Genomic DNA, 12,127 nt, shown 5'->3' with positions numbered 1-12,127 from the left:
AACAAATACCTCATAAGGATTTCCACTCTTACTGCCTTCCTTGCTTAGGCCCAGACCACGACGTATCAGCTTGTCTAGCCTGTGCTTCCTTCAACCGACGGACACTTAGACGTCGGTCGGAGTTTGCAGAGGAGTTTTTTGGTCCCGCTTTTGCATACAAAATGCCATTGGAGACTCCGACTACACAATTAGCTAAAAAGCGTAAGGAAAAGGACCGACATTCGCGGCCCGCGGTTTCGGCTGAAACCACGGTTAGGCCAACCGCGAGTGTCTCGGTTTCGCTGAAACCGAGTCCCCGGTTCTTCCTTCGGCCGAAAGCATGCCTCCGATAGCCGAGCCCTCACAGAGCATGGCTGAATCTGCTACTGAATTTACTGCTACAGAAGCAGGCACCCAGGATTTGTCAGACACTATTCCTTTAGACATATCTACCCCTGCACGTGGGGCTGCTAGACCCCCTGCTTCTATGTCTATCAAGGCTTTGGCCAGGGCTAAAGCAGCTAAATCTTCTAAGGCCTTACCCGCTAAAACTCCCTCACATAGGCCTGCCTCTAGTTCCCAAATACTCAGCCTGGCTGAGGATCTCATTTCTTTGATCAGGGGATCCCAACCTCACCCAGACAGGGCCTCTCAGCCCCCTCCAGATAAGAGGCCTAGGACTGAACCCCAGGAACCTGTCTCTACAGACTATTCCTCGGATGACTCAGACATTTCAGACCCTCAGGAAGGCCCATATTCTCCTTATGACGATTCTGATGCAGAAGACTCCATTCCTTCTGCTTCTCCTCCTGAAGAATTTTCCTTTGGGGAAACCTTGCATGCTATGAGGGAACACTTCCAATGGCAGGGCCAGGATTTTTCAGATTCAAGGAAAAGGCTAAGGACGTTTTTACACTTACCACAGCATAGGCCTTTAGCCATTCCGCCAGTACTAACAGTTGTTGATGATGCATATAATGATGCCTGTACTGCCCCTGATTCTCTTCCTCCGGCCCCTGCCAAGCCTGACAGATCTTACAGGGTCCCGGACACACACTACCATTTGTATAAAGCTCCTGTTGCAGACCCTGAAACCATTTCACAGGGCCCTAAAGGTGTGGCAGCTGCCTCTGCCAAAAACCCTCTTCCCTCTGAAAGGGAATCTAGAGCATTAGAGAGATGGGGTAAAAAGGTTTATACTTCTGCTACTCTTTCGGCCAGGGCCTTAAACTGTCAGTTCCACATGATTCAGTACCAGGAATTTTTGTTAGACCAGCTAAATAAAAAACTGTCTTCTCCTGAACCTATAGACCGCAAGTCCCTTCAGGATTTGGTACATAACTCTCAGCAGGTCAGTAACCATTTCTTAAAATGTGGCTATGATGCACTGGAGGCTTCCTTTAGATCAGCTATGACTGGAACAGTGATTCGAAGGCATGCCTGGTTAAAAGAACAATCCTTACCAGACCATGTTAAGTCAAAACTCCTAGATGCTCCCATGGAGAAACAAAGTTTGTTTGGCTCCCCTGCACAGGAGGTTCTAAAGAAGGTGGAAGAAAAAGCAAAATCTGTCCAAACAGTCAAGGATTTCTTACAGGTCCAACCTCCGAGGTTTAGCAGAAATTAGCCTTCGTAGAATTGGTCCTTTCCAGACAACTCCAGAGCACAGAGAGGCAGAAATAGACGCCCAAGAGGCAGAGGTCAATCTAGGGGTGCCTACAGGGGACGTCAGTGGCAACCTACCAACCAGAGAAGTACTGCCACAGATTCAACTACAACCACTTCCACAGGGCAGACACAATGACTTGGTTTTGGTTCCGCCTACCAGGGAACAACTGGAAGCACCCTTGGGCGGAAAGCTAGCCTTATTTTCTGACAACTGGCATTACATTACAGGAGACAAATGGACTTTACAAACAATAGACAAGGGCTACAGGTTTCACTTCCACACTCTACCAAAAAAGAGAGGAATGCCAAACCTACCACCAAGCCAAAAAACAGACGCTCTAAGACAAATCAACAACTTACTAAGGATGAGAGCTATAGAAAAGGTACCACCTATGGAACAAGGCCAAGGATTTTACTCCAGGCTTTTCCTTGTACCAAGAAAAGAAAATCAATGGAGACCTATTCTCGACTTGTCCGCACTGAACACATTCCTCATTGTTCCAAAATTCAAAATGCTGACCCTCCAGCAGCTTCTTCCCATGCTGGGCAAGGAGTCTTGGCTGGTGACTCTAGATCTCAAGGAGGCATACCTGCATGTCCCTATACGACCAGATTGCAGAAGACACCTCAGATTTCTTGCAGGATCAGAGCATTATCAATTCTCAGCATTGCCCTTTGGCTTATCTACTGCGCCCAGAGTATTCACGAAATGCCTGGCATCAGTAATTGCTCATTGCAGGCTTCTGGGAATTCAAATTTACCCATACCTGGACGACTGCCTAATACAAGCGGACAACAAGACAAAATTAACAAAAGATTTGGAAAATGTCATACAACTGTTGCAAGCCTTGGGATACACAGTCAACATGCAAAAGTCAAGACTAGTACCATCCCAAAGGATAACATTCTTGGGTGCAGAACTGGATACATAAACTCAGATGGCTTTTCTCACAGAAGAAAAACAAAAGCAACTACCAGTCTACTTCATGACATTAACAACACAAACTCAGCTTACTGCAAGGAAAGTCCTGCAGGCCCTGGGTTACATGGTATCCTGCATAATATTGATTCCGCATGCCAGGCTGCATATGAGAAAGTTACAATGGTACCTAAGGAATGTATGGTCTCAACACAAGAACAGTCTGGAAGCCCAGATTCCAATAATTCCATGCCTGAAGCAAGAATTCCTGTGGTGGGCTCAGGCCTGTCAGTTGAACAGAGGATTGCCTTTCCACAAACCTCATCCAAGCCAGACCATCACCACGGATGCCTCAGACCTAGGCTGGGGGGCACACATGGTGGACAAGTGTATACAAGGCTTATGGACCCAAGACCAGCTGAATCTACACATAAATCTAAAGGAGATGCTGGCAGTGAAACATGCGATCCAGGCATTCAGACCACTCCTTCAACAGGGTCATCTGCTGATAAGGACGGACAATACCACAGTCATGTGGTACATCAACAAACAGGGAGGTACACACTCATATCCTCTATGCTGGATGGCAATGGACCTGTGGAATGTGGCCCTGAATCTCAACATTCAACTTCAGGCCAGATTTGTACCAGGAAAATTCTCTAGCAGACACCTTAAGCAGAACTACCACGGATGCTCCACGAATGGATGCTGCATCCAGATATCTTCAAAGCCATAACAAAGAAATGGGGACTACCAGAGATAGACCTGTTCGCCTCCCCACACAACCACCAATTGAAGAAATTCTGCACAAGAGCATACCACCCACTTGCTTGGAGGGTGGAATCCCTTTCCTTCAGCTGGAAAAACCTGACAGCATATGCATTTCCACCTCTTCCTTTGATGTACAAAGTTCTACTGAAGATCAGAGAGGATCAGCCAAGGGTAATCCTGATAGCTCCAGACTGGCCGAGGCAACATTGGTACCCGCTACTGAGAAGCATGTCTCGGACACACGCATGGCCTCTACCTCTATGTCCCTTACTTCTAACACAGAACAACTACAAGATCCTACATCCAAACTTGAAAACACTGCAGCTAGCTGCTTGGAATATTGCATAAAACCAAATACCCCAGATTTATATCAGAGGGTTAAGGACATTATCCTGGAGGCGCGCAGACCCTCCACAAGGAAAACTTATTCAGCCAAGTGGAAAAGATACCTCATTTGGAGTGCAGCAAAGGGAGAAAATGTCTCATTGGCAAACATAGCACACATCCTGGAATATTTAGCAGAACTGTTCCACAATGGCCTGTCTTACTCCTCCATTAAGATTCATGCATCAGCAATTTCAGCAGAATACAACATGGATCCTCCTGTCTTCTCTCATCCTCTACTCAGGCAGTTCTTGAGAGGAATCAAAAATGTAAAACCTCCAAGGAAACCACCTTTACCTACTTGGGATCTCAACTTTGTGCTGGAAAAGTTAACACTTCCCCCTTTTGAACCAGCAGCAACAGCAGAATTACAGTTCTTGTCTTGGAAAACTGCTTTCCTGCTAGCAATCACTTCAGCAAGAAGGGTATCTGAGTTATAGGCATTAATGGCAGTACAACCCTTCCTTATCTTCCATCAGGATAGAGTCTCTCTGAGAACTAACCCTACCTTTATGCCAAAAGTGGTCTCCAGAGTATCATTGAACCAAGCGATTCATTTACCTACATTCTTCCCCAACCCACAGAACAGGGGGGAAAGACTGCTACATACCTTGGATGTGCACAGACAATTACGCTACTATCTGGACAGAACTAAGACCAGCAGAAAAACTGACCAGCTTCTGGTAGCGCATGCAACAGGAATGCAAGGAAAAGCAATTTCAGAACAGACAATCTCAAAATGGATAGGAAATTGCATTCGATTTTGTTACTCTTTTCATGGAAAGACAACTCCTGAAAATATCAGACCTCATTCCACAAGAGCTACAGCCACCACTACAGCTTTCCTATGAGGAGTGGCTACCAAAGACATTTTAGAAGCTGCTACTTGGAGCTCCGTGCATACATTTGCCAAGCATTATAATCTTCCCTTATACTCTAGATCCCAAGCAGGTTTTGCAACTGCTGTTTTGCAAGGGATCTTAACTACACCATCTTTATCTTAGTGCCTCCTCCCCCAGTTTGGCTATGGTATTCTACCCATATGTTAGGACTGCAGATGCATCCTTGAAGGACATAGTACAGTTTTGTACCTACCATAAATGTAGATGTCCGATAGGTATGCATCTGCAGTCAGGATTACCCACCCTCCTTCCCCTCTGTGGTATTCCTAGGGTATTTACCCCTCTTTTAGCTAGCTGGGGGAATCTATTATGGTGTATTTGTTTGTATATATGTATATATATATTGTTTGCTCTCTACTGTTTGGAATTATTTGCATTTATCCAAATTTAGCCTTCCTAGAGGGCACCTGGCATCTGGGGCAAGAAACACTGAGGAAAATGGCATCAGCTGATGCCTTTATACCCAATAAACAGCAGCTATGACATCGGGTGAAGTGCGACATCAGCCGAGGCCAGACCCAGACTTTGGAATCCGGCCGACCGAAGGGCCGCCTGAGGCAGGACAACCCATATGTTAGGACTGCAGATGCATACCTATCGGACATCTACATTTATGGTAGGTACAAAACTGTACTTTTTGGGCTTGTGAGAATTTGAGCTTGTGATAGGGACCCATCCCAGAGAGTACCCCTTTTCTGGAACATGTTCCCATCCATGTGAAGCAGAGTTCTTCCCTGACCCAATACAAAAGTAACTCGGAAAATCGGATGGGAAACACAAAATTCATCCCTGGTTTGGCATCTATGTCTTTTAATGGACTCAAGCAGTCTGCAAATGTTTCATCTAACAAGTCTCTGCTTACACTTATTAAGGGTACCAGAACTTGTTAGAGGTTTTAGATGCATGGCTAGGCTTAAAAAGGTCCCAGTGGTTGTTAGCCTAGTATACACCTATGAAACAGTGATAGCTTGTGCTTGTTTCAGTCATATATAAAACCGTTACACATTGGATGTTAGTAGAGATACAAGGTAGAGATTGCTCTTCTATACTGGATAAATAGTCGTATTGGTACCAGATTTCTTCTATCACTTGATTTCTGCATGCTTTTTTATTTCCTGCTCTACCTAGTTTTAAGAAGTACTGTGACAGGCATTTTTGGAGAAGCAGATGGTACATCTGTGTGAGGTACTCATCATAGCATTAGTCTTTGAATCATCAAAATGTCTGCCACTTTTTAAGTGCAGTCCATCCTCCTCCTCCTCCCTGTGATGCTGATATGTATATATATTTTTTCTGTTTGATTAAGTTTAACTAGAGTAATTGTTAACTCTGCCACTGAGTAAGCTTAAGAAAAACAAATCTGCTTTATGATTAAAAAAATGGGTGGATAAGCACTGCTGTGTACATAAAAGTACCATAGAATAGGTGTTTCATTTATACAAGGCAGTAATAGAAGGGGGCAGAAAGAAACTAGAGGCCATCTCTGGTTGGAGGAGCTGGCAAGCAGGGCTCTGGAGGAGTCCCTTAACCTGGTGGTTGGCTGGTGGATGCCAAACTAAGTGGGGTGGTCCCTGTGTTTCTCCACTTCTCTTTGAGTAATAATAAAGAGTCTTCTATTTTTTTATATGAGTTAGTTAAAAAAACTTTAAAGAGTTATGTCAAGGTAAAAAAAAAAAAAATACTATTTATGCAAGAGGGTGGGTGTGTGCAGGTAAAAATAGATAAACACTAAGGCATAAAGTAACTCTTTATTTCTGCTGTTATGATAAGATACGTGTGTGAAGAAAAACATCCCTTAATTTGTAAGTAAAAGATCTTTATTTGAAAAGGGAAAAATAACATGCACACGCTGTCTTCTGTGATATTTGCTTCTTTGTAATACTATTGAGAGTGTATGCAAGCATACTGGCATTTTATTTACCTAATTTCTGTTAGACTGTCTCATTTTGGTTATAGCTGTATTCACACAGTTTCTTTCTTATTTGTAGTTCTGTTCTTGAGAATGGATATAAACATGTTCATAGGTATTTACCGGACTTTTTTTGTTTGAGCTTTTAATGTTGCAGCTGTTCATGACGGGAGCTTTACTTTTGTTCTACACAGAAAAATACATGCAGTTTAGAGTGTGCTTCTCTTTGAATATAATTATGTGGTGGGAAAGTTGATTGTTTACTATTCTGACTAAATGGGGTTTGCTTGGCAAGCTAATTACCCAGTAATAGTAGTACAGTGGCAGACATCTAGATAATTTTAGTGATCCAGTGTTATGGTGAATTCCTATGTGCTTTCAGTTATCTAAGATGTTCTTCGTGTTTGACTGTTGCAGTCATCACATTTGGGTTATCTGCCTGCAGGAAGCCCTTAGTCGGCCTGAATACCAGAGTCTTGGGATTTCTGCGTCAGATGCTGTTGCTTCTTCCATGATGTCAGGACGTCATGGGTATAAAACATGCAGCCAACGCCATTACATCAGTCTTTCTTGCCGTGCAGTGCCGGACGGCCACTTCCTGAAATTTTCTTTTCGAGTTTCAGACCTGAAGTCTTCTAAAAGATAAGTACCCTGTTGGGGATCCTTTTTTCTTGTTCTAACCGATGTCAGAAAAAGTTAATAATTGTCTGGCCTGTGGAAGATTTTCATTCTTACTATGCCATCTGTTTAGGCCCAGACCACCATGTTCCTAGCTGTCGGTTTTGTGCCTTGTTCAGTGCCCGAACTATTCGTCGTCTGGCTATTTTTGTCACTAAATTCTTTTGCTCTCAGTCTCCATATTCCGAAATGGCTTAGATAAGCCATCCGACTACCAATCTTCTGAAAAAATGTAAGGATAAAGACAGAGACAGACCGCATAGGCCGGTACTCAGTGAGGCGCCTTTGCAGCCCCTGATACCCACTTCTACAGATTCGCAGGCCTCTGCTGAGACCCTTTCTGAGTCCGGTATGCCTCGAGTTGCTGTTTTGACTATGGATCCTGTGGATGTCTCTACCTTGGATGGGTCCGGAGCAGCTCTGCAGGCACCAGCTTCTGAAGGTGTATTCCAACCTTCTGATGTTCATATTAAACCGACATCTTCGTTTTTGACTAAAACTACCGTGTTTCTCAGGCCCAGAGTTCACACTTTGCCTAGAAAACCAACAACCAAAGGGCATGCTCAAGCTCCCATGCCATGGAAACAAATGCTTAGAATGGCTGAAGACCTAATAACTTTAATTAGGGGAAGCCAGCCTTACCCCTCTATGAGACAAAGGATTGATTTCCTTCTGATTCTACAGAATGTGAGCCTGATGACTCTGATCCTTCTGATTACCAGGGCATTCCCTTATCTACCTAGGAGGATTCAGATGCAGAGGATTCCATCCCCTCTGCCTCCCCTCCAGAGGACTTTTCCTTTGGTGAAACCTTGCATACCTTAAGAGAGCATTTCCACTGGGAATGCCAGGACTCCCCACAGTCCAAAAAGAAACTCAGAGAATTTTTAGACGTGCCTCAGCACAGACCTCTAGCTATACCCCCTGTTCTGGAGATTGTAGATGATGTCTTCTTGGAATCCAGCCCTTACCTCTGATACCGTGCCTCCAGCGGCCAGGAATCCTGACAGGTACTACAGAATACCTGACTCCCACAAGTTTCTCTTTAAGAATCCTACTGCGGATCCAGAGACCATTTCCCAAGGACATAAAGGCATTAAGGCTGCAATAGTCAAAAGCCCTACCCCTTTGGACAGGGACTCTAGGGCTTTAGATAGATGGGGTAAGAAGATGTACACCTCTGCTACTCTTGCCATCAGGGCTTTAAATTGCCAGTTTCATATGTTAAAGTAGCAGCAACATATTACAGAGCTAATTAAACAGAAAATGATGTTGATTCCTGATTGTGTAGAACATAAAGATTTACAAGAGTTAATGCATTCTGCTAACCAAGTTGGAAAACATACTTTGCAATGTGGTTTTGATGCCTTAGAAGCATCTTGCAGGGCTGCTGTCACTGGGCCTGTTCTTAGAAGGCATGCTTGGCTTAAGGAACATATCTTGGCAGACTATGTCAAAGCAAAATTACTAGATACGCCACTAAATCAAGAACGCCTGTTTGGCAGTAAAGCATAAGTCCTCAAAAAGATGGCGGAAAAGCTAAATCTATGCAAACTCTTACTTATTTCCTACAGGTACAGCCACCTAGATTAGTAGGCACTGGCCTGCAAAAAAAACTGGTCCTTTCTAGTCCCTCCCAGACCTTCTCAGTCCTAACCTAGGGGCAGTAAACCACCACGATTACAGTCTCAGGGTATGCACAGATCTAAGCAGTGGAGTGCTCCCACCTCTAAAACAGGGAGTAGTAAGCCAACATCTTATGGTAAAATCTCACAATGACTTATCCTTAATTCTTCCATGCCTTGCCCAAGTGCTTGCACCCTTAGGAGGAAAACTTGACCTACATGCAAAAAACTGGGAGTACGTCACCCAGGACAGATGGGTATTGAACACTGTATCCCAGGGATACAGATTCTACTTCCACTCACTGCCGACCCCAAGCGGATGGCCAGACCTCCCCCCAAACCAGTGGGCAGAGGCCCAAATGCAAGTACTTTCTCTTCTCAGTATCAAGGCTAAATTGACCTGTCCCAGCAGAGCATAGGGGACAAGGTTTTTACTCCAGACTGTTTCTGGTCCCAGGAAATAAACCTTTTGGTGCTCTATCCTGGATCTGTCTATTCTCAACACCTTCTTGGAGGTTCCAAGGTTCAAGATGCTTACTCTCCAACAGCTGCTTCCTATGCTAGCCAAGGACTCCTGGCTAACCACCCTAGACTTAAAAGAAGCTTATCTGCACATCACCATAAAGGAATCTTGCAGGAAATACCTACTTTTCAGAGCAGGCTGTATGCATTATCAATTCTATGCACTTCCCTTTGGCTTATCTACTGCGCCCAGGGTATTCACAAAATGCTTAGCTCCAGCCATTGCATATTGCAGGCAGAGAAAAATTAAAATTTACACATACCTGCACAATTGCCTGATTCAGGCGGACAGTCAGGAATTGCTACTCCAGCACCTGACATTTGTAAGGAGTCTTCTAACTTCACTGGGGTACACCATAGTTCATAGATAGATAGGTACTAGGCTAACTGCCCTTGTGAGCAATTTTAAGCCTAGCCAATTATCCCTTGTGAGACTCAAACCCTGCACCTTGTGTTTGTAAGGCAAACACCTTAACCATTAGGCCACCCCCCCCCCAATCAACGAAAATAAATCACATCAGGTACCCAGCCAATAGATTGTATTCCTGGGAGCAAGCTTGAACACAACTTCCCAGATGGCATTCCTCATTCCAAAAAAACAAATGTATATGACAAATTACTTCAATCTACTGGCCACCAAAACCCAGTTATCTGCAAGACAAATACTGCAAGCCCAAGGGTTCATGGCCTCTTGCATTTTACTAATTCCATATGCAAGACTGTATATGAGGAAACTGTAATTGTACTTAAAAAGTCACGGGTGTCAACTTTCTCAGGACGTTGCTCCAGAACTCCCCACAGCCAAGCATGGAAAGTGGATGCTCTGCCCTTTACATGGGAAAACCTCTCAATCTATGCCTTTTCCCCCTCTGCCCCTCATCTAGAAGGCTCTACTAAAGATCAAACAGGACAAGCCAAGGACAATCCTGATTGCACCAGACTGTCCACGCCAGCACTAGTACCCACCTTTGCGCAGTCTGACAGTACTGCCACCTTGACACCTGCCTCAGACCCCCTCCCTGCTGTCACAGCAGGAGGGCCAGATTTTGCATCCTCAGTTACAAACCCTGAACCTAGCAGCCTGGTTCATCCCCTGAACCCTCAGTAAACAGGTGCTAGATGTCTTCCTGGAGGCAAAAAGGCCTACTACTAGAAAATCCTATTCAGAAAAGTGGAAAATATATTGTTCTTGGAGCCAGTCTCAAGGAATGGACACAGATGTGCCCAGCTTACCTCATATACTAGATTACTTAACAGAAATGTTCCACAAAGGCCTATCCTTCTCTTCAGTTAAGATTCATGCCTCTGCCATCTCAGCTCATTGTAATACTGAGCCTCCCCTCTTCTCTCATCCTCTGGTCAAACAGTTCTTGAGAGGAGCCAGAAATTTAAGACCGCCCAGGAGAGCTCCCACTTTGTATTGGAAAAAAATTCACGCTTCCACCCTTTGAACCTGCTGCTTCAGCAGAGTTAAAATTCCTTTCCTGGAAAACAGCTTTACTCCTAGCCATCACTTCAGCAAGAAGAGTGTCTGAATTGCAGGCCCTTATGGCCGTGGAACCCTTTATTATCATCCATGCGGACAGGGTTCCCTCAGGACTAACCCATCATTTATGCCAAAGTTGGTATCTAGTGTGGCTTTAAACCTATCCATTCATTTGCCAACCTTTTCCCTAGTTCTCAGAATACAATGGAAAGGATCCTGCACTCCCTGGACGTCCACAGGCAGCTTAGGTTCTATCTGGACAGGACTAAACCTTTCTGAAAGTCTGACAGCTGCTAGTCAGATTGGCTACAGGGGCAGAGGGCAAACCATTTCTACATGGATAGCACACTGCATCCATTTCTGCTGCAAACATCATGGGAAACCTGCCCCACAAGGGGATCAGAACACATTCCACTAGAGCTACATCAGCCTCTACAGCATTTCTCAGGGGAGTCCCTGCCAGGGATATCCTGGAAGCTGCAACCTGGAGACATGTACACACCTTCACCAAGCATTACCACTTACCTATCTTTTCTAAATCCAGAGCTGGATTTGCTACAGCAGTCTTACAGGGCCTGCTTGCCAGCCCTAATGCTTCTTGACTGCCTCCACCCATCCTCAGCTGTGGGAATCCAACCCAAATGTGATGACTGCAACAATGAAACAAGAAGAACATAGTATAGTTGTGTGCACTTACCATAAATGTAGATGTTCAAATGTATTCATTATTGTAGTCCTGGTTACCCTCCCTCCAGCCCCCTGATGTCCCTTTACTTCTACCTATCCTTTTTGTTTGGCATACCTTATATCATTGGTATTTGCTTTTTGCTGGGGGTGTTCCACACCATGTAATTGCTTCCTATTTAGGGGGTTTCTTACATCTGGGACAACAAAAATTGATGTTATGGCGTCGGCTGCATGTTTTATACCCATGACGTCCTGACGTCATGGAAGAAGCGACAGCATCTGACACAGAAATCCCAAGACTCTGGTATTCAGGCCGACTGAGGGCTACCTGCAGGCATATAACCCAAATGTGATGACTACAACAGTGAATACACTCGAACATCTACATTTATGGTAAGTGTACACAACTGTAATTTCCTTTAGCTACCTAATGTCCACCCTATGAAATGCTTTCCCTGTTAAATTGTTTTCTTTAGAGAGCATTTTATCTTCTCCCTACATCCACTACTGTTTTAGCCAGGTGTTCCAGTTTCCTCCCACATCTCAAAATATGAAGGTGAGTGAATTAGGAGGCCTCCAAAGTGTCCATATGTAAAT

The 12,127-nt window shown here is 44.5% G+C and overlaps 1 protein-coding gene across 1 annotated transcript in view; it reads left to right on the top strand.

The window, feature by feature from the left end:
* AP5Z1 (adaptor related protein complex 5 subunit zeta 1) overlaps positions 1-12,127 on the top strand; it is a 680,304-nt gene that overhangs the window by 229,127 nt on the left and 439,050 nt on the right. The window lies entirely within an intron of this gene.

The sequence above is a fragment of the Protopterus annectens genome, chromosome 12.part0 (assembly GCF_019279795.1).
Source record: "Protopterus annectens isolate FY-2018-M chromosome 12.part0, PAN1.0, whole genome shotgun sequence".
In the NCBI taxonomy this organism is placed as follows: Eukaryota; Metazoa; Chordata; order Ceratodontiformes; family Protopteridae; genus Protopterus; species Protopterus annectens.
Note: the sequence above shows the minus strand (reverse complement) of the source record. Positions and strands in the feature narration are given on the sequence as shown.